Raw genomic sequence first — 22,262 nt, 5'->3', positions numbered from 1 at the left:
ACTATGAGTTACTTGTTCAAGGTTTTCACCATTATAATTGTCTCCTACAGTACTTCAGTTTGCATGTTTGTGTATATACACATATAACTCTGTGAATGCTTTCATATGTGTTTATAATTTAGATCTGACCTTTACATATGAATGCAAAAAAGTGACTCTTTGTATCTCTGATTCTAACTTGCTTCTTTCAGAAACTGGAAGACAGTAATGAGCAATTTTAGAAAGGATGAAGAGAAGTTGAATTAGCCTTAGGAAGATGCCTGTGTTGGTTGGTATCCATATGATAAGAAGAGATTGAGAATTCACCTGCAGGTTATGCAATAAGGCATAGAAAGGAATTCTTTTTCCTGGAACCAGTCCGTGTGTGCTTTTACACAGGATGACCAGCACAAATCCCTTCCCAGACATATAATGACAGAAAAGTCTCCATCTCTTTACTACCATGAAGGATGAGACAGACATTTGAGAAACCACATTTTAACAGAGCCTCTGTTTTCATCCTTCCTAGCTGTTACGATGTGCTGTGCTCAGCTCCACCACACTGTTCTTGCCAGGAAGGTTTGAAACATCTGAACCCTAAGTGAAAAGAAATACTTCCTCCCTGGAAGTTGTTTCCTCAGATATTTCTCCCAGCAACAAAACCTTCACTATCAGGTTAGGAAAACAAATACACAAACAACAACAACAACAAACTACCCAATAGGTTCCAGGCACTGGGCCGATGCCAGCAAACTTTGGGGGAAAGAAAAAGAACTGCTTCTTCAATGTAAACATAAAAGAAAAAATTAGCTGTGGAAATATAGTGATGATAAAAAATAATGGTTTCCACAGCTTCTATAACATGGAAGGAGAAAGGCCCAAAGAAAATGAACCAAAACAAATACCAAACAATTGTTTCAGTGCCCAGATTGCTATTAATTAAATCATTAGCAATTTCCCTGGAAAGACGAACAATTCTGAAGCTGGGATTCAGAAAAGAAAATCATGTACAGAGTAGTTATTACAAGAATAAACCCATTCCTTCTATCAATTCATCCATGTTAAAGAGTGAATTATAATCCTCAGGATTGCTTCCTAGGGATCTGCAGGAATTCTAAATCTTCCATAAATTTCCCTGGATAAGGCCTGTTATAAACTACCATTGCTCGAATGCTAGTGACATGATCAGAGATTGAAACCAGTGTCGACCAGTTTGACACTTACCTATCTTCATTTGAATTGTGCCTCAAACCCATCAACTGAAACACATCAGTTTCCAAAATGTAATGAGCCATCTGAGGACGAATCACTTCTGTTCTCTGTCTTCATGAATAACACAGTAAGGGCACACCATTATCTGCTGAGCGGTCCAGAGATAATGGTATTTTATTATATTATATATAATTGTTATTGTGGTCATTGTTTCTTTCTTTCTTTTTTTTTGCCAATCATGGGGCCCAAACTCTGATCCTGGATGCTGTCCCTCAGCCCTTCAGCTCAAGGCTAATGCTCTACCACTTGTGCCTCATGCCACTTCTGGCTTTTTCTGCTTATGTAGTGCTGAGGAATCAAACCCAGGGCCTCATGCATTCAAGGCAAGCACTCTACTACTGATCCACCTTCACAGCCCATTGTTTAAATTATTATTTATTGTTAGTTCAACTAATTTTTTCTATCAATGCATGAAGAATAACTTTAAAACAGGAGATATCTGACAATGTACTGTATTTTCTACATTCTATCTTCTCGTTATTAACAAGATTCTTCCTAAATTATGTATTCAGGATTCTTGATTTTGAATAGAGCCTATCTTTTAATGACTTTGTAAACTGTAATTAGTTGCTAAAGGATGATAACTAAAGTTCCCTCCTATTGTTTAAAAAAATCAGATAAGTTACAATCATTAAAGGTAATCATACCTAATTGAGACTTCATAATTGAAGACTTGAATAAAAACAGGTATAAAGGAATCTTTATTGTACTCTTTTGTACCCTTCTCCTTAACCTTTTTAACACAATTTTAAAGGATTTCATTATCTATATTCATGCTTGCATATAAAATACTTGAATTTTATTCATCTCTGATTTCCTTCTTCCTTCACTCTCTCACTCTTCCTGCTCACTTCCCCTTTCCAAACATTCCATCTTTAATTGTTTAGGCCTACATCTCATATTAAAACATTTAAAATTTATGGAGCATTGTCTTCAGTGTCTTACACAGCAAATCAGTATTTAATCACTTTTTATGTCCATGAGCAAGTGAGTAGACCTCTACAATACAAACACAATACTAGTTTCTTTGCTGTATTGGTAGTCATAGGATTTTCTTTAACACTGAATAAAACTTAGAGCATGAAAAGCCATGAAATAAAGCAGGACCATGATAGAATACATACAAAGTCGAGATTAAACAAGATAAAAAGATTAAACAAAATGGTTAATTTGAAAATTGGGTGTTTCAATTTTATTTGAGTCATCCACAAACTATTAAAATCACTCTTTACAATCAGCTAAGCCATTCTCAGAAATCCTAAATATTAACAATATGCTTTCAAAGTTTGGAACAGTGACATAATATGCTGATTTTTTTCTTGTTCATAATATATATTTTTATTGTAAAGATACTGTACAGAGGGGTTACAGTTACATGAGCAAGGTCCATATCCTATTGAACATTGCTGCCCTCTCCTTTATTTTTCCCCTACTATCCCTTTCCTCCCCATTTCCCCAACTCCTCCTTCTCCCCACCCCATCAAAGTTGTAAAGTTTGTTTTGAACATAGTCTCAAACATCTCATTGCTACAATGGGTCATCCTGTATCCTTATTTCAGCATTTTGTTATTTCTCTTCCCCTCTCCAAATTAGAAAAATGTATATCCAAGATGCAGGACACTGGAATCAAATACAGTGACAACTTGGATTGTACCATGGGGGAAGAACATACAAGAAACAAAAACAAAAAAAATCACATAGTACATTATACGTACATTAAAAAAGAAGAGCAACAAAGATGAAAACTCTTGTGTCCCTATCTTGGGGTTCATTTTGCTTAGCATCAGGTTATATGGTCATATAATATTGCATTTATGTCCAGATTAGTTGGTACCAGATTAGTGAACATTTTTTTAGGAATATAAGATTTCACATAGTTAATTTGCTTGCTATAATTTGTGTGGCTTGTAAATACTGAAGAAAAAATTCAAGTTCAGGGTTTAAAATGAAAGATAATTTATGCAAGACAAGGTAAAACTAGGAACAATTCTATATATGTTTATTAGAAGCATGACACTCTTTTATCTTTATTTCGCACCCCACCCCACCCCACCTGCTTGCCTTAGAGAAGGAGTGGATTCTCAAGTTTTGACCTTTTATGTATAGATGAATTTTCTGGAGAATTCTACTGTACACTCAAATGAAGATGAAGAAGAAAGAAAAAGATCTTGATATTAAGGAAGTCGAGTAGGTTTGATTTCATAATCACCCCAAAGTCTCAAAAATGCTCAGATGTCGATACCCTTGAACTGAAGTAGCTTCTCAGAGTTGGTCTGGATTTTAATCCAGCAGATTTAACAATTAGTTGGTTATTTGCAGCTAGAATTTTGTACTGTGGGCATATCAGAGTCATTAAAGACATTTTGGATAAGCACTGAAGAAGGGACTCCTAAAAGAAAACAAGGAAAACTCAGAAACTACAGTAATAAGAAATATGCACTGGCTATAATACCATTGCAGAACAGAATAGATTTAGAGAAAATCTAAATAGAATCAGACTCAGGCTTGAAACTGAACTGAATACAGATGCCATAAATGCATGATTGGATATTGATTAGCTCAAAGTCACCAGCATAGGGCTGACAGATGATTAAATATTTGCCGATGTAAGTCCAGAGCTGTGACATTCAACTACATGAGACTCATGATAGTTAACTCTGTAGTGCTGGTATAAAGTGCTAACCAGGTTCCTAGGTGCATATGCGAAAAAATGATTGGAAATTCTGGAAAAGAAAGCATTGAAAAATGATACACCTGCTACACATTTTGTATCCAGGATGAGATAATATGGTTAATGGCAAAAATCCTTAGGAAGTAAACAAAGGTTGGTTGTTAGCTTAGTCTTTCCAAAAATCAGTAACAAAATGAGTTATATGACAAGATGAGAAGAAAGATGTTTTAAAGTCCAATATATGTCATAACACATGGTAAAATGTAAACATTATGAAAAATATTTTCGATGTTACTAAAAGAAAGTAATCATTCTTTATGTTTTAATTTTCATTGATATTTTAAGGATGGTGCACAGAGAGTCTGGAGTTACATGAATCATGTGATGAGTACATTTCTTTTTGGACAATGTCACCCACTTACCTTGCTCTCTTCCAGTTTTTTCCTCCCATCCCTACCCACAAGCTGTCTAGTTCATTTTCAACATAGCCTGTGAGCACCACTGCTGCATTTGTTCACCCTTTGTCCCTGCATTTCTTTGACCCTTTTACCTTCCCTAAGATAGATAAATGAACAAACAAGACAAAAAGAAAGCAAAAGCAATGAAGAAAATTTTTCCTCTTTGCAGTTCCTGGAGTTCATTTCGACAAATATTATTTTATAAGATCAGAGGTACATAGGCACTGTGCCTTTGTGTTCCTCCCCTAAGAATAGCCCCTTGTGGTCTCACGTGAATGCCTAGAGTCCTGTATGTATCATGAACTTATAGAAAGGAATACTTTTATCATGCTTAATAAATCTCTGGTTCTTTTGTTATTATTCTGTAATACCCCTCAAATGATTGCCAAGTTACAATGGCAAATGTAATTGTAAGAAATGCCTGATCCTCTTTTGGAAATGGAGAGTAAGAGGGGACTGATGAGTTTAGAAGTCTTACCATTGAAAATCAGGACAGTGTGAAATGATTTAGTTACCTGTCAGTAAAATAATGTAAAAATGTGTCAGGCAAAGTCAATCAGACTGGTTACGCAAAGAGGGACAAAGCAGGTTCTATGAGGAACTGAAAACTAAGCTAAAGAGATCTCACCTGCATTTCCTGAAGACAGAGAACAACTCATCAACTTAATTCCGTCACTTTTGTGCAATAAATGAGCAGGATTTTTCAGACAAATCTTTTTGCATGGGTTCTTCTCTTTGTGAATGTACCATGGTTTGGACGCAGGGCCTCATGCTTTCTCCTACACAGCTGGTACTTTATCACTTTAGTCATACCTGTAGTTCGACATTTTGATGGTCAATTGGTAATTGGGTCTACAAACTGTTCTGCCTTGGATGGCTTTGAACTGTGATTCTCCAGATTTCACCCTCCTGAATAGCTAAGATTACAGCTGTGAGTTAGATGTGCCTGGTGAATACCAATGTTACTCCTCCTCTTTGTCTTCCTATTCTTATTCTTCTTACTTCTTTTCCTGCTATTTTATTTTTGTTTCAGTTCTAGGGATTGGTTAAAAGGTTTGTATATGCTAAGCAAGCCATGTACAATTGAGCCATTCTTCCAGCTCATATCTTGGGTGTTTTGATTTCCTACTGTCTAATTCTCAATTAGCCAGTCTGTTACACATATATTTGAATGGATATATAAAAAACATATTTAAAATCAGTTTGGTTGAAGAATGTCGATAGTTTCAAGAATCAGTGTCATACTTGCTGATTTTGTCTCTGTTGAATAATCTAATTTAAAACACTTCAACTTACTAATTGTAGAAAAATAGTAGGTTAAAAGTAAACACCTGAGAGTAAAATTAATATAACAGGCTAATATTCCTAGTATTTCTAAATTTTGCTTTTGTAGGACCTCTTCTCTGCCTCAAATGCCATTTTCAAATGGCCTAAGCAACCAACTCCTATTTAGTCTTCAAAACATTTTTCCTTTCCTTTCTCTGCTGCTCATCATAGGGTTTAAACTCAGGACCCAGGCACTGCTCAAGGCTACTACTTTACCACTTTACCCATAGCTATAGTAGCCACTTCCTACCTTTGGGTGGTTAATTAGAAATAAGAGTCACAAGGACTTTCTTGCTTGAACTGGCTTCCAATCTAGAGCCTCAGATCCCTGCCTTCTGAGTAGCTAAGATTACACTAGCGCCAATGGGACACATTCTTCAAATATGCTACTAAGTACTAATTTTTGTAATCGTGACTTCTGTGTATCAGATGATTTTACTGTTCAACTTCCCTACGATGTAAGAACACCAGAACATTCTTGTGATTTATGTCAAATAAATGCTGATAGTAGCATGTAACTCAGCAGATTGTTCTCAACTTTTAGCAAGGCAGAAAATAAAGAAAAAGAAAAAGAAAACAACCCTGGAACAAGGTGAACCTCAAAGATATTGAGTTTATTAATTCTCCACAAAAGAGTACTCACTGACTATTATTAACCAGAAGAAGTAATAAGAGCAAAAAGGAATAAAATATAAAAGAAAAGAAAACCACATTAAAAAAGAAACAAAACACAAAATTCCTAATGTTGAAAGGGGTGGCATTGATGAAGATGCATTGTAGTCATAAACTGCGTTGTGAAATTCAACTCCTTTGTGCAATAACTTAAAGATAATAATGAAAAATAACCACATCGGTATCCTCACACACTCACATTTAATGGACAAAGGCAAATAATGAGTAAGTAAAATGTATAATATGCTGAACATTGATAGGTGTTAAAGTGAAAAAATAAAATAAGACAAGGAAAAGAACAGAAGTGGGGCTGGGAAGGTGGCTCAGTTGTAGAGCACTTGCCTTGCATGCATGAGGCCCTGGGTTCGATTCCTCAGCACCACATAAGCAGAACAAAAAAAAGCCGGATAGTGGCACTGTGGCTCAAGTGGTAGAGCGCTAGCCTTGAGCTGAAGAGCTGAGGGACAGTGCCCAGGCCCAGAGTTCAGGCCCCATGACCAGATCCCCCCCCACAAAAAAAAATAACGGAAGTGTCCAGGCAAGAAAAAGCGAGTACTTGAGCCTCAGACTCAGTCCTTTGCCTGTAGTTATTTTTCAGATGGGATATCATGTGTTTTCTTGGGAACCTGGGACTTAGACATTCCACTTACACTTCCTAGTAGCTGAAATTACACACTGCACACCACCGCCTTGCATTTAACTGATTGGCCATTAAGTCAAGATCTGAATAGATCTGGGTGTCCAGCAGCAGGCCAGTGGTGTTCTTAGCCCAGGGAGGGTGGAGTGCTCCATTTGCACATCCCCACCAAGTGAGCTGGGCTCATTCATTCTACTCTTCTCTGTGTTCTCCACTACACTGGGCGTGGCAGGGGACCCTGTCTTGCTTGTTTTTGGGTGTTACCATGAGGAAGTAAAGATATGAACATGGGTGTGCAGTAGTTGGTAGGGTAGAAAATTCCAGCTTAGCAAAGCTCTATTAAGTGGATGAAAGTCATGTTAGAATCGACAACATGGTGTTAGGAAACACATACTTTGATTCACTCCATTTCCCACCCCACGTTCTTCCTAACAAAGTGCTTATTGAATATAATAGAGTTGCACTTCTCTGTGTGCAAAAAAATACAACCCCACTCCTAACCAAGAAAGCAATTATGAAATGAATGTGATGTATGGTGCATAAAGTTTTCCAATTGGGCCATTGTATGGAATTTTACAGGGAGATCCTGTTGATAACCAAATAGTAAAAATCTTGTTTGCAGATGAGTTAGCAGATCTACATACACAAGAGAAAACCAAACGCAGTGCATATGATAAGATTATCATCACATAAACAGAATAGGAATATAATTTTGACTATAAAAAAGGAAAGAAAAAGGACCCTTAAAACTATGCTCAAGAGGGATGTGGAGCCAAGGAGAGAGGGGTGTACAATTAAAGAGAAGGAAGGAAAATGCAATCAAAACTTCAATGTATATCATACAAAATTGGAAAGAGTGAGGGAATAGGTAAGGGAAGGATGAGAAATAATACAGAAAGGGGTAACATTGAGCCAAATGTGTTGTGTTCATAAACTACTTTGCTCAATGACAACTTCTTTGTACAACTAATTAATTATAACAATATGCTGCTCTACACACTAGAGGAATATAGAGAAAATTGTTGCACTATTAACAGATTTTTAAAAGAGATGAAGAATGAAGAATAATATAAGGAAACTAACTGGGGTACAACACCAACCGAAGCTAGGCACCAGTGGCTCACACCTGTAATCCTAGCTACTCAGGAGGCTGAGAGCTGAGGATCACTGTTTGAAGTCTGTCATGCAGGACACTCCTTTGGACTCCTATCTCCAATAAACTACTCAGAAAAAGCCAGAAGTGGCACTGTGGCTCAAGTGGGAGAGCACTCACCTTGAGCAACAGAAGCTCAGGGACAGTGTTCAAGCCCCAAGACAGGCCAAAATATAATAATAATCAACCAAAGAAATATAAATCCTAAAAGTAGACAGATACTAGTAGGCTAGAGTTTATGCCTGTAATCCCTGCTACTCAGGAGGCTGATACTTGACGATCAAGGTTTGAAAGCAGCCAGCACAAGAATATCCTAGAGACTCTATCTCCAATTAACCACCAAAAAGCTGGAAGTGGAGCAAGTAGTAGAGCATTAACCTGTAGAAAAAAAAAGTCTAAATGTAAGAAACTAAGAATCATATCACTACTGTACAACCAAGGGAAAAATGTAAAAAGGGAACAACTCAGTTAAGATACATAGAGGAACAACACATGTAGTTCTTCCTGTTTTCACTGAAGAGAAAAGAAAATGCAAACAGAAGGTAGAGAGTATATGACAGATGCTCAATAAACTGACACAATTATAAATGACTCCAAAGCAATAACTGGGAGTGGAAGAAGGAGGGAAAAAGAAAGTTAAGGGAGAGAAAGAGAAGAACTAAAGCAAAAATGAATTATAACAAGCCATAGCTAAATCCTTAAAAGGAATGTTTCCATTACAGAAAATGTAGACCCAAATTATAACCATAATGAAAGAAAAAAAGAAATTAATATCACATATAGCCTAAAGATTTCTGTATTTAGGAAGATAAAATCTGAGAAGCATTTAGTTATAAATTAAAAAATTAATACAAATATAAAAATTGTATTCTTATCTGCTATGACTGGAAAAATTAATCAGAATACTATGAGAGAATTTTAGAAGAAAATATTTTAAAACCTTTAATAAAAAACATTAAAATTCAATTTCTTTCTCACTCATGAATAAAGTTGAATGACATATTTAGCTATCTATAGGACCAGAAATAATGGCATTAGTAAATCTCCTTACAAGAAAAATTAAAATATATTGATTACATACATCTAATAAAGCAGCAGATAAAATTGTAATTTAAAAATGAAAATTTGTTACATGAAGTATCAGGATTTTCCTCTATTTCAATAATTAATTTTACACAAATAATAGCAAAAAAGACCAATCAATTCCATAATTTAGAATGTGACTCTTTATCCTATACTATTATTATTCTAGAGTACTACAGTATTTTTCTATATAAGGAACTATCTCTTGAACATACAGCCTTCATCATGAGTACTGAGGAAACATTTGTGTTTCAGCTAACAGAATTTAGCCTATAAAATAACATTTATATCTTCACATGCTTGCTCATATTTCTAAGCTGGAGTAACACCTACAAGCATCAGTGAATTATTATTAAACCAAAGTTTGTTTCATTTTGTTTGCATCTTACAAAGTTAGCAATAGCTATGCATTCATCAGAGCCATTTTTAATAGAATTCATGCCTTCCAACTCTTTATTGTAATAAAAGCGATGATCTTGCCATTCCTTATTTTTCTCAATAATACCATTCTCAAAAGAAAAATAATTACACATTACAAATTCAGATCGGTCTACAGATTTTTCTTTACAGTTGAATAATAAAGAACGAATATGACAGTGCTTCTAAAAATACCTTCATGATACCAATTATGCCATGATAAAAATATGGACTATATCTCTTGGAAATAGGAGACACCTGACAGATGATTGGCGTGGTGAGGTATTTTAACTGGAAACAGAAACTCTCAGACATAGAAGTGGGTTCTTCACTTCATGATTCACTAGTACTCAATCCATTGGTTTCACTCACACTCTACAAACATTATCTATTCATGCTTTTCTTAAGAAGTAAAATTCATGGAGAGTTACTTGGTCCATTGTGTTGCCTTGTTTTAATTGAGGAATAATCACAAATCACTTAAATGTGATATTATCTTTCTTTTCATGTCTTCTCAAATCTCTAGCTACTGTGTTCTTCCAGTAATTATGAAACGATTTGGCAGACAGATACACAAGATTACATAAGAAACATTGAGTTGTTATCTCTAATTATTTTTAATATTTTAATGCGTATATTCTTGTTATAATGAAACTTTCATTTTCTTAAGTAGGACAAGATTCAAATGTCATGATCTTAAAATTATACATAATTTTATGCATATCTTAATTGAATAAGCTTGAAAAATAGCATTTAAATTACTAACAGGATATTTCTCAAGATCTTGTATTTTGGGGGAATTTTGATTTATTTCATTTTTTTATTGTGAAAATACCATACAGATGGGTTACAATTACATGGGCAAGATAATGAGTGCCATTCATATCAAGCATTGTTGCCTCCTCCTTTGTTTTCCCTTACCATCCCTTCCCAAAGTTGTAAAGTTCATTTTTCAACATAACGACTTATACATCTCATTGTTGCAATGGGTCCACCTGTATCCCTATTTAAACAATTTGTTTTTTCCCTTCCCCTCCACAAATTATACCAACATCAAATACAGTGAAAACAGGGGTTATACTGTGGGAGAGGGACATACAAAGCAACAAAGAAATCATCTTATAAATATGTTAAACAATTGCAAGAAAGAAAAATCAATTGAATCCTTATCTTGGGGTTCAGTTCACCTAACATCAACTTATCTGACCTTTTCTGCTTGACTCAGACATACACTAGATATTGCAAATAAGGGAAACCATGGGACCTATGATTTTTTGGACCTGACTTACTTCACTTAATATATTTTTTTCCAAGTCTTTCCATTTCCTAACAAATGGGGCAATGTCATTCTTTCTGATGGAGGCATAGAATTCCATGGTGTATATATACCACATTTTCTTGATCCATTCATCTCCTGAGAGGCATCTGGGTTGGTTCTGTATCTTAGCTATGGTAAATAATGCTGCAATAAACATAGTTGTGCTGGTAGCTTTAGTATGGTCTTGCTTGTTATCATTCGGATAAATGCCCAAAAGTGGGATTGCTGAGTCATAGGGGAGCTTTATGTGGAGTCTTTTGAGGAACCTCCATACTACTTTCCAAAGTGGTTGGACAAGTTTACATTCCCACCAACAATGCAGTAAGGTTCCCTTCTGTCCATATCCCCTCCAGCATCTATTGTCATTAGAGTTCTTGATTATAACCATTCTAACTGGGGTAAGATGGAATCTCAATGTTGTTTTGATTTTCATTTCTTTTATGGCTACAGAGGTTGAGCATTTCTTCATGTGGCTATTGGCCATCCTTCTTTCCTCTTTAGTGAAGTTTCTCCTAAGTCTTTAGCCCACTTATTAATTGGGCAGTTGTTTCTTTGAGGATTTGTTGTTGGGGGATTTAATTTTTTGAGTTCCAGGTATATTTTAGATATGAGACCCTTGTCTGTTGTATGGCTAGTGAAGATCATCTCCCAATCCTTGGGCTGTCTATTGATCTTGCTAGCTATGTCCTTTGCCATGCAGAAGCTCTGCAATTTCATGCAATCCCATTTGTCTAATCTTTCTTTGATTTGTTGTATTTCTGGGTCTCTATTAAGAAAATTTCAGTCTGTGCCAAGGAGACCTAGGGTTTCTCCTAATCCATCCTGTAATGTTTTCAGAGTGTCTGTTTTGACTCCGAGGTCTTTGATCCATTTGGAGTTGATTCTGGTGCAGGGTGATACATAAGGATCTAGTTTTAGTTTTCTACAAGTAGTTAACCAATTTTAACCAGCAGCATTGGCATTTTGAGTTAAAATGTTGTAATTTTCTGTTAAAAATCCCACTGTGAGGATTCATTTTTACAACATAAATGCACTGATGAAAATAAAATATCTCTTCATGTTAATCTTTTTTTTCCTTTATTTTATGGGGTCTTGGAGCTTGAGCTCACAGTCTGGACAATGTCCCTCATCCATTTTGCTCAAGGCTAGTGCTCTACCACTTTGAACTACAGCTTTGTTTCCAGTTTGAGGGGTCATTAATTGGTTTGGGAGCCAGTGGCTTTTGCCTATAATCCATCAGTGATACAAGCTACTCAGGAGGCTCAGATCTGAGGATCCTGGTTTGAAACTAGCCAAGGCAGGAAAATCCCTAAGACTTTTATCTCTAATAAACTACTCAGAAAAAATCTGAAGTGGAATTGTGGCTCAAACAGTAGAGTGCTAGCCTTGAACAAAGGAAATTCAAGGACAGCATCCACACCGAGTTCAAACACCAAGACTGGCACAAAAAAAAGAAAGAGTCTCACAGATTTTCCTTCCCAGGCTGACTTTGAACCTCAATCCTCAGATCTCAGCCTCCAGAGTTTGCGGGCATGAGATATGGGTACCCAGAACATGCTAGTCTTTTTATTTGCTTTTGTGTGACACACTGGACATACAAATGGATTAAAACACTGTGATAGAGCTGCTCATGAGTCCTTTTGTACATCCTTCTGCTCAACTGAGTCCTAATTTTCTAGAAGAAGAAATGCAGCTAGTTCTTGACATTGGCAGAATTCAGGAAAACAGTGGAAATGCACTCCACAGACTATATGACTTCATACTTAAATCTCTTTCTCTCTCTATATATATATGTATTTATATATGTATGTATATATAATTATATATATCTATATATGTATGTAGATATATAAATATATAGAAATAGATACAAATATATACTCATAGATACACATATATTTATACATGCATATACAAATATTATATCTATATGTCTACATAATATATATAATATATAATATGTATGTATATAGAGAAATTCTGAAATAGCATTTATAACAAATATGCCTACCATCTTTCCACTGTTAAGAGAAACTTCTTCAATTTGTATTTTTAAAATTATCTTCAAGTAGTTTTATGAAAGTTCAGTATGTCACATTATGAGTAGAATGCATCTTGTTCCATTGCACCCCTTCCACCATTCTCCTCTCCCTTCTCAACCCTACGTGGCCGCTCAAGTTAGCTGGTTCCATTTTCACATGCGTGCCCCGAGTATTGTGACTGTGTTCACCCACACATCTCTCTTCCTTCATCTGTTCCCTGGCTGTTGAGCTTCACTTGTCTCAGAAAAGACTTTGCAACTTCCCTGGTATTAGTTTCGTTCAACTGTCAGTTAATTGTTCCATGCTGTCATTATGGTTAAGATTTTTAAAAAGGAAAATAACCAAAACAGAGATAATAATTCATTGCATGCAACTAAGTGCCTTAAAATAACACCAACCTTCAGATTAAGAAATACACATGCATATTATATTTTTATATATCACATAACATGCTAATATAGATGGATCATAAATTACTATAGATACCAAGTTCATTATGTTGTAAAGTTAGTTATGATGCTTACATAATAATTTAAATAAATAAGCAAAATATAATTATGTTAAAATAGGCCTAAATTATTCAAAAATGAGAATGTTGTTAGGTCTTGGTATGTAGCTGATGCTGGCCTGGAAATCCCTATATAATCTACTATAGATCTGAACTCAACATCCTCCTGTCTCTCCTCACAAGTGCTGAAATGTACAAGCATTTACCTCTACTAATTTAGAAATAGGATAGGACCTTTTTTATTGAAAATTTCACATACTGGCTGGAGAACATTTTTCAGTAGGCCACATTTCAAATTACTGTTCAAGTGGAATAAATGTAGATTTAGATATAGCATCCATAAAGCATAATCCCAATGATTTACAAGAGTATCAGGATGGGCACTGAAGTATAAACTTATAAATAATTCTATTCTCATTTAACTGATAATTTACAATAAAAATGTCACCACATTAATTTACAAGTTACCTTTCCATACATTTTATTAAACATTTAGATGCTTTGTATTTTATTTTTATTTTAGTAGAGAGCTTCTCAATATTTTAAATTTAAATACACATTAAAGTTATTTAAGCTACTATTTTTAGAGGTTGCAAAGTCTGAACTTAAGGCTTCACATCTTCTGAGCCATGCACCAGCCTGAAATGTAAAACATACACACACACACACACACACACACACACATCATATATATACATATATATATCTATATCTTTCAATTATATTTTATATTTTTTTCTTTCTATTATATTTTGCAGAATGCTATATTGACTTGCCATTTACTTTTAATACCCAAGTCACCCTGAGCTCAGGCACTCTGGCACAAACCCGTGGCAAAGCCAGTACTTTGCTTCTATTTTAAGCTCTACACTCTAACGGGTCCATTCAAAAGTTACTGGGTGATAAGAGTTGTAGGAACTGCTGTTTGAACTTGACACCAGATGCAATAATCAGGAAATCATCAAATACATTCATGAAAGCTAGTCCTGATTAGGTAAGATGATACATTTTATGTACTACTATGTGATTGACTAACTGAGATAAGAAATATAAATGAGATTATAACTGAGTAAAGCAGCAATGCAAATGGGGATAAAATATAGGACAATCCACCCCACCCCTGCCCTTGAATTATTCTCTCCATTATTCAGAGTCCTTTTGGAGCATTTGGTAGATCTAGTCTTCAAGTGATTTTTAAAATAAATAAGCCATTCTACAGGTATCACATCAATAATAAACACTGTCTTTCCCTTTACTAAAGGAACAATATACCTTTACATCTTAGAAGTCCTGCCTTCACATCTAAAAAGAATTCAGTTTATTTGATATACACAAAACATGTGAATCTAAAGTTTGTATCTCTCTTGGACTAGAAAGATCTTGATTTTTATTAGGGCATAGCATTCTTTAACTAAGCTGCATTTCTCAGAAGAATTCTGAAATGTACTTGAATGTTTGTTTTGCCACAGAGTCTCCTGTTACCTATTATCCAGGAGCTTGAGTTCCTGCCTGCCTCTACTGTTTTTTGTTTGTTTGTTTGTTTGTTTTGTTTTGTTTTTGTTCATTCCTGAGGCTTGAATTCCTGGGCCTACGCACTGTTCCTGCGCTCTTCAGCTCAAGGCTAGCACTCTACCACTTGAGACACACGCCACTTCCAGTTTTCTAGTGGTTTATTGGAGATAAGAGTTCCATGGACTTTTCTACCTGAGCAAGCTTTGAACCACAATCCTCAGATCTCAGCCTCTGGAGTAGGTAGGATTACAGGCATGAGCCACAGGTGCCTGGCTGCCTCCACTTTCGTAGGGCCGGGATTAAAGCTGTGTGTAACTAGGCCTTGTTTTAGTAAAGAAAAATATTGTCAAGTTGTTAATATTGAATAATCTCACCATGCTAAGGTCATATCTCAAAATATTTTTTAATTTTAATGTCAAGAAAGGCATGCATGCCTAGAGAGTAGCTGTGTACCTCAAGATAATTGCACCAAAACCACTGTGTGTTTCAATAGGAAAATTAAACTCTTCAGGGACTCTTCTAAATTTAACTCTTCACCTGTCAGGTATTTTATATTCTCTTTAAGAGAACACCTGACAGAAATAAAATCAGAAAGTATTTCCAGCTCAGTCCCCAGAGATACACAGTGGATCTGAATCTGTCTCAGCCTGAGTCAATAGAAAAAAATTATTAATGGAAATATTACAGCTCAGGATGTTCCACACTGCTAAAGTTTACCAAAATGATCTAAGGATAAAAAGGAAAGGAAAGAGGAAACGAAAGGAGGAAATTACACAAGAAAGGTAAAGGGGAGATGGGAAGATTAGAGGCCAGGACTGAGTAAAAGAAAGCAGGGCAGGGCAGGGCAGAGCATATCAGGGAAGGGAAGGGAAAAGCAGGGAAGGGGCAGGGAGGAAAGCTATAAAAGTTCAAAGTGAGGGAGTTAGTTCTGAATCTTGAAATTACTGAGTGAACTTTTATTTTGATGAGATTCTTTTTGAGGTATGTATGAAGTGAATCAATCCCAACATAGGACTCTTTTCTATCTTTTTTTTTGGTGGGGGGGTCCGGTCGTGGGGCCTGAACTCTGGGCCTGGGCGCTGTCCCTCAGATCTTCCAGCTCCACTTCCGGCTTTTTTTCTTTTTGCTTATATGGTGCTGAGGAATCGAACCCAGGGCCTCAGGCATGCAAGGCAAGCGCTCTACCACTGAGCCACCTTCCCAGCCCAACTCTTTTATATCTTTATTTGCATTTGTGTGTGCAGCTACTCCACCCCTCTGTAGCTCATGCGAGGCCTGAAACTCTGCATCCCTTGGTTTGATGCCCCTCCCCCCCAGAGGACAGGAATTATAGGTGTGTAGTATTACACTCAATCTGGAGTTGACTGTTTTGTTGTTGGTGGTGGTGGTGGTGATAATGGTTTTTTTGTTGTTGTTTACTAATTCAGTGAGCAAATGTTAAGTCATCAGCTTTCCAATCTTCTGTGAGCCTTCCTGGCAAATCCTAAAACTTGATTAGAGAAGGTTGTAGAGCACCCTAAACTGCATCCAATCTCAGAGAATTATGGGTGATAGGGATGGGGTGTGAAACCAGGCAAATATAAGGAGACAAAGTCTTTACCCTGGAAGGTGATGCCACCTCCAGTCTTTGTGGGAAATGAATGGGTGAAACCTAAATTGATGGCAGTCTACAGGAAAAACACTTCAGATAGAGATCACAAAAGAAGGCTTACTCCCTGTACCCCACCATCCCTTAATTTATTTATTTATTTATTTTTGGTCGGTCATGGGGCTTGAATTCTGGGTCTGGGCGCTGTCCCTCAGCTCTTCAGCTCAAGGCGAGCGCTCTACCACTTGAGCTACAGTGCCACTTCCGGTTTTCTGGTGGTTTATTGGAGATGGGAGTCTCAGGGTCTCTCCTGCCTGGGCTGGCTTTGAACCGCGATCTTCAGATCTCAGCCTCTTGAGTAGCTAGGATTACAGGCGTGAGCCACCGGCACCCGGCTTTTCATCCCTTAATTTATATCTGTCACTTATTTATACTTTTTTATTGTAAAGTTACTGTACAGAGGGGTTACAGTTACATGAGTAAGGTAATAGTATAGTTCCTATCAAGAATTGTTACCCCCTCCTTTGTTTTTCCCCTACCATCCCTTCCCTCCCCTCCTCCCCAACTCCTCCCAACCCCCCCCACTCCCCTGAAGTCATAAAGTTCTTTTTCAACATAGTGTCTTGTATGACTCATTATTACAATGAGTCAACCTGTATCCTTGTTGCAGCATTTTGTTATTTCCCTTCCCCTCCCCAAATTAGAAAAATGTATATACATGATGCAAGACACAGGAATCAAATACAGTGACAACAGGGGTTGGTTATACCATGGGGTCTGACTTAAGTTTTTCTAAGTCTTTTCATATCCTAACAAATGGGCCATGTCATTCTTTCTGATGGAAGCATAGAATTCATATATAGAATTCATATAAATATATTTACATATATATACATATACTTATCACATTTTCTTGATCCATTCATCAACTGAGGGGCATCTGGGTTGGTTCCATATCTAAACTATGGTGAATAATTCTGCAATAAACATAGTTGTGCTGGTAGCTTTAGTGTGGCCTTGTTTGTGATCATTTGGGTAAATGCCCAAAAGTGGAATTGTGGGGTCGTAGAGGAGCTCTATGCATAGTCTTTTGAGGAGCCACCGTACTACTTTCCAAAGTGCCTGAACAAGTTTACACTGCCACCAACAGTGTTGTAGGGTTCCCTTTTGGCCAAATCCCCTCCAGCATCTGTTGTTATTAAATTTCTTGATTATAGCCATTCCTACTGGGTGAGGTGGAATCTCAATGTTCCTTTGGTTTGCATTTCTTGGCTAGAGTAGTTGAGCATTTCTTCATTCTTTTGGCCATTTTTATCTCCTCTTCAGAGAAGTCTCTCTTTAAGTCTTCAGAGAAGTTTCTCTTTAGTCAATTTACTAATCAGGATTTGTTGTTGGGGGATTTAATTTTTTGAGTTCCAGATATATTTTAGATGAGTTCCTTGTCTGTTGTATGGCTAGTGAAGATCCCCTCCCAATCCATGGGCTTTCTATTGATCTTGCTAGCTATGTTCTTTACCATGCAGAAGCTCTGCAATTTCATGCAATCCCATTTGTCCAACCTTTCTTTGATTTGTTGTGTTTCTGGGTCTTTATTAAGAAAGTTTCAGCCTGTGCCAATGAGACCTAGAGTTTCTCCTATTCCTTCCTGTAATGTTTTCAGGGTGTCTGCTTTTACCTTGAGGACTTTGATCTATTTGGAGTTGATTCTGGTGCAGGGTGATATTTTAAGGATCTAGCTTTAGTTTTCTATAAGTGTTTAACCAATTTTGCCAGCACCATTTATTACTGAAGAGGCTGTTTTTCTTCCATTCTATTTTTTTTAGCTCCTTTATTGAAGATTAGGTGACTATAGGTCTGTAAATTCATTTCTGGGTCTTCAGTTCTATTCCATTGGTCCTCACTTCTGTTCTTGTGCAAGTAATACGCTGTTTGATTACTATGGCTTTGTAGTAGAGTTTGAAATTTGGTATTGATATTCCTCCAGCAGTGTTCTTTCTGCTAAGGATTGTTTTTGCTATTTGGGTTCTTTTATTGTTCTGTATGAATTTTTGGGTGGCTTCTATTTCTTTGAAGAATGAGGTTGGATATTGATAGGTATCACATTGAATTTGTAGATAGCCTTTGGCAGTATGGCCATTTTTGCTCTGCAGTTCTTTTCTACTTTATCCCTAAAATCTTTCTTCAAATGTGTAAAGTACCTCGGGGAGGGGGCCTCTCATCTCTCACCATCATGGGTGCCCTGAGGTTAACAGGGCCATTATCCTGTTGTCCTGCTTATCAGTTGACACAATGCTGAGGACTTTGGCCTTCCAAGTTACTCAGTCTGCAGAGTGCAATAGCCATTCAGGAATTGTGAGTAACATGATGAAGGAGTTAAGAAGTGGTGGAAATGAGCAATTCTCTGGGCAGCTGGCAATGTGTGGACCTCACTGAGACTGTGGGAGGGAGGTGAGTTCCAGGACCACACCAGACAGCTGGATCAGCCTGCACCCCTGGCCTCCTCCATGCCCTGGGCACTGTCTCTGAGCTGTTTGTTGCTCAAAGCTAGCACTCTAACACTTTGGAACACAGCACCACTTCTGTTTTTTGGTGATTCACTGGAGATAAGAGTCTCTCAAACATTCCTGCCCAGCTGGCTTCAAACCATGATCCTCATCTCTGCCTCCTGCACATAGCTAGGATTATAGGCATGAGCCACCAGCACCCATTTTAAAGTAATTCTTTGTATAAAAGATAATACTAGTCAATGAAAACTGTTTATGGACATAATTCCTATTTTCTTCATAGATTTGATGTGAAAAAAATCTTATTAAGGAACTCTAGGGATGAACTTGAAAAGCTAGAATTACTCATCTTCCTAACATAAAACCCATTAGTAACAATTGTGATTACCTGAAATGCAATTGAAAAATCTAAATGTGTATATTATCATGAAGCAATATCTCCCAAAATAAGAAAAGCAAATCTCTATCATTTTTCTAGTATTTTCAGAAGAAGAAAAAAAAAAAGCCTTGACAAAGCAGATTGCCCTACCAAGGCTTGTGAACTTGATTTTTTTAATCACACTGAACTACCAGCTATCAGTAGAAAATCTCAACCAAAGGATTCATTAGAGCTTAACCTACTTGATTAGAATGCAGAGCAGCTCAGCAGGCTCTTAGTCCAAATAAGAGTAGTGTAGTAATATTTCAAAATAAGATTTCTAAATCTAGTCACCAGTTATTTGATTATCAAATTTAGGGCATTCTTTCTGAAAGAATGTATAGGTTTGTGACAGTCCTGTTTTTATTTTTTTAAGATTGTAAGAATTAATAAAGCATTTTGGTGACTATATTGTAATATAAATAATTTAATAACTAAACAAAGTGATAAATATTATATAAATATTTTCAAATAATTGGACAAAAGTTTAAGTGCCTTTTTTAATCAAATAGTCTACACTTGGAAAATATTTCAAATATAAATCTGTTGGATAGGATTAAAAAACTGTTTACCTAGTTGAAGAAATTTTAAACAAATTTTGAATATCTAAAACATTTTGAATATTGAACAAATTTTGAATCTCCTATAAACGGCATTAATAAGTTCACTAATGTTCACCAAATGTGCCTTTATAACAAGTTTATCAGATATTCTAAACTCTCGCTATACGATTGCAGAGGAGACATATATATGATAGATATGAAAATGCAAAACTTAATTTTTTTCATCCTGAAAGTCAGTTTCATATTCTATAAGCCTCTCATTCTTAATTTTTTAACAGCCTTTCTGTTCTCACACCTGGCTAGGCCCAAATTAGTGACATTATTCATTACTCCTGAATTTCAACACACTACATTTCATCAATTTAAATCACCTCCTTTTATTAAAATAAATAATCTGCAACTCTGGGAATCCAAGGAAAATGCGCCTTGAATGATAAATATGCACTAAAGGAGATGTCTTCTTATTTCTTTTGCTTTTTCTATCAAAGATAATTTGTCCATTGTGAAATGACTAATGTTTTCATAAGAATAAGGATTTGTTGTTATCATGTAGCTGCCTTCTTGCCCATTATTTCTTCCTTCTCCCATCCACTTAGTACCACAGCCATTTCAGGGAGAGTCCTTTGAGGCAATAAAATGTAGTAAATTGAAGTAAAATGAAGTAAATGTCTTTCCACATTCAAAGCAATAATCATAAGCATTACAACTTATGAATAAGCATGGGGCATGCTGACTCAGCAGTAGACAGCTAAGCACTAGTTTCTTTACAGCCCTGAAAAGTTTGCACCCCTGCACTGCCTGGCTCTTCACCAGTCATGAGAAGTGTGCTCCTGTGCCCTGTATACCAAAAGGTCAGTGATTTGCTAGTAAACAGCTCCCTCCACTGGCCCAGCCATGATCGCATGTCCTGCAGTAAAGTGCTTTAGTTCTCCTCGCTTGGAATACAGACCACAGAATACCAGGCTTGTTTAAGAATTTCAAACCATGGGTCAGCTAGCAGGTGAGACATATCCTCCTCTGTTGGGTACTACGAGTTTATGGAAATATAGCCACATAAACATATACCAACTCATAAAAATACCAGAATTTTCTTTCAGGAGAACAAGATAGAAGCTAGAAAACACACATTGAACAGTATCTGCAGATCACAGGAGATAGATAACTAAAGAGAGGATAATGATCTTGAGGCCTTATCTGAGGACAGTTGACTAGGGTTAACTGGGGAGCTTTTCCTTTGCTAATTGCATATTGACATTTAGGAATTGAACTAAATTTTTTAGTTATACTAGAGATGGAGTTCCCTGCTGCTTTGCCCTTTCTTCATAAAGCATTCATCCTTTCTTAACACATGTGAGTGTGCTTAATTGGCAAATGCTAATTACTAGTGTAAGATGTTCACTTTTCTTTGTTACTCATTCACCCGGTCTGCTACATCAATATGCTTGTGTCTCACAACAAAGTTCAGACACTGCACTTCATCTCCAAGTACCTGTGTTGATGGCATCTGGGCATAGAACCCCTGGGAGCAGATGTTATTACAGGAGGTAAGATGGGTGGGGCCTACATGGCGAGATTAGTGACCTTATAAGACAAAGAGAAGTCAGATGCTAGCAGTTCTTGTCTGTAATCCAAACTACTAGGGAGAGTAAGATTGTTGAGATTGTTGGTTCAAGGCCAGCCCAAGCAAGATATAGAAAAAAAAGTGCAAAACCACTTCTCAAGGTAGAGGTAGACCCAGTGACAAATTTCTGTTATCCTAACTACCTAACTTTGCCAGGCATACTCCTGAGAAGTGAACCAGACAGCATCTCATAAAGAGTGAGCAAAAAGTCAGACTCTATTTCCAAAAAATAAAAAGAAAAGAGAGAGTATGGATGAGAGGAGAGAGAGAGAGAGAAAGAAAGAGAGAGGAACAAAAATCAGACTGTATTAAAAAAAAAAAACAAAGAAAGCGGTAAGGAGGGGAGAGAGTGCGATAGAGAGAGAGATATGCAAATTTGGGGGGTTTCACTACAAACCCTTCAACCCTTCAAATACAAATTTAGTCAGTATAATCTATGATTTCACCAACCCTCAACACAATTGTGAAGTATAACTAAGTTTTGAGTTTTTTCTTCTGACAATTGTAATGAAAATTGGCA

The sequence above is a fragment of the Dipodomys ordii genome, unplaced genomic scaffold (genome assembly GCF_000151885.1).
Source record: "Dipodomys ordii isolate 6190 unplaced genomic scaffold, Dord_2.0 Scaffold30, whole genome shotgun sequence".
NCBI classification, from domain to species: domain Eukaryota; kingdom Metazoa; phylum Chordata; class Mammalia; order Rodentia; family Heteromyidae; genus Dipodomys; species Dipodomys ordii.
The sequence above is the reverse complement of the archived record's forward strand: the minus strand, read 5'-3'. Positions refer to the sequence as shown.